General features: G+C 46.9%; 1 protein-coding gene across 1 annotated transcript in view; it reads left to right on the top strand.

The window, feature by feature from the left end:
• Positions 1-2113, top strand: part of LOC106530686 (radixin) — a gene marked incomplete in the record, with an annotated part of 41289 nt that overhangs the window by 32584 nt on the left and 6592 nt on the right.

The following is a 2113-nucleotide window of genomic DNA, read 5'->3' as shown; positions in this document are numbered from 1 at the left end:
TACCCAAATATTTAGGTTGCAACTTAAATATTTAGCTAGCTACCCAAATATTTAGGTTGCAACTTAAATATTTAGCTCGCAAGTTAAATGTTTAGCTAGCCACCTGAATATTTAACTTCAATTTTTAACTAGCTACCTAAATATTTAAGTTGCAAATTAATGCAGTGCAGCAGGCACGGACAGGTGAAACACTAGTAACCAAGATCCCACTCCCAGGTGAGCTCCAAGCTACTAGCACACCACGTCATCGCCATCCAGCACCACTTACATCCCCCCCACCCCCACCCCCGCCAGTCAGTTACACCGGACCAGATGATCCGGGAGATCCACCTCTACCCCCACCCCTACCCCCGCACCCATTGTTCGAGGATCAAACAGCCCGACCAACTCAGGGTAGACAGGTAGAGTCCAGACAGGAGGGAAGATCAATGTACCTTTGTCCTCCCTCTGACCGTGAACTCAACAAAATCGCAAAAAACGTCAAACCTTTCGAACCAGGTCCAACAGGCTCATATGACACCAGAGCCTACCTAAGGGACATTGATTTCTACCTGTGCAGTTACCCGAATGCTAATATAGAAAACAAACGTTACCTAATCAGACTTACATCAAGCAGAAAGGTAAGCAGTTTTATTGATCACCAACCAGAGGAAGTAAAGAATAACTACAAACTTCTTTGTGACATCTTAGAAAGAGAGTACACTCCTAACAGACCCTAACAGCAAACAGGTTCTGACTGCAAAAGGAGTCATTAACCTGAAACTGATCTGGAACCAATGAGAACTGGTCCATCCGATCCTCGTAGTCCCAAACCTTCCACATTCAGTCTACATAGGTTCTGACATATTGGTGAGACTGGGTGTCCAAGTGAACACCATCAATAATGTACTGTGGTCCCTGACAACAACCCCAAAAGAACTTCCTGTGCAAGGCTGGACAGACCATCCCCAAGTCGCCAACAACCAACAGACCACAGTACCTCCTCAAGCAACAAACATTGTGGTGCGAATCCACATCCTAGCTGGTCAAGCTATTGACCACAAACAGGCTTTCTTTCAACCATCTCCTAGGTTCTTCAACCTAGGACTCTCCCTTGAGGCCACTACACAGGTGAGCCTCGACTCCAGGACTACATCTCTCGCTGTGTGCAACACAAACACAGAAGAGATAGTGATCCCTAAAAACACGCCTCTAGGATGGTTAATCAGCACCAAATTTCATGACTTTGAACTGAGCGTTCCAGTTCTGGGAGAAATTCCTGAGAATTTAATCCCAGATCACCACACTGAGCCGGTCTTGTTCACAAAACCAACACAGGCCATAGCTATCTTCTCAGCCACCGATTTCGACCGTGATACAGTCAGAAGGATCGATCTCGACCAGGAAGACAGGTCAGTACCTCAAACCTACAGCGTCCTACCTGTTAGCAGGCCGGATGACATGGAGGGAGATCTGCTGGAGCTCCCTACAGAACAAGACCCCTCCTCAATTGCTTCACAGATTGAACAGGTGGTCAGCCAAGCCGACGCCCTAACAACTGATGAAGAAAGAGAAAAACTTCGCAAAGTTCTCCTAAAGTATGAGAAGTCATTCTCAACTGACTCACTGGACTGCGGACTGACTTCACTCCACACAGTACGCATCCCAACCCCACCAAATTCTCCGCCAACATATGTCAGACAATACAAAATCCCTTTGGCAGCHCATCAGCCTGTCCAAGAGATCATRGATAACCTTTTGGCAAAAGGTATCATCAGACCGTGCAACAGCACTTACTCTGCGCCTTTATGGCCAGTCTTGAAACCAAACGGGAAGTGGAGACTCACAATAGACTACAGAAAGCTAAACAAACAAGTTCCCTTGTCCAGGTGGCCAATGACCCAGCTCCAACAGAAACTGCCCAAGGTTACCAATGGTAAGTACTTCTCAACAATCGACGTGGCTTCTGGTTTCTGGACGATACCTGTACACGCCGAAGACCAACACAAATTAGCTTTCACCTTTGCTAGCCGTCAGTGCACCTTCACCAGGTGTCCCTTTGGCTATGCTAACTCACCTGCAGAGTTCAACAACTCCAGGTCACCTTATTTAGCTGGATGGGTGAAACCTGAGG

The sequence above is a fragment of the Austrofundulus limnaeus genome, unplaced genomic scaffold, assembly GCF_001266775.1.
Source record: "Austrofundulus limnaeus strain Quisiro unplaced genomic scaffold, Austrofundulus_limnaeus-1.0 Scaffold547, whole genome shotgun sequence".
Lineage (NCBI taxonomy): Eukaryota > Metazoa > Chordata > Actinopteri > Cyprinodontiformes > Rivulidae > Austrofundulus > Austrofundulus limnaeus.
This window is presented reverse-complemented; position numbering and strand designations above follow the sequence as displayed.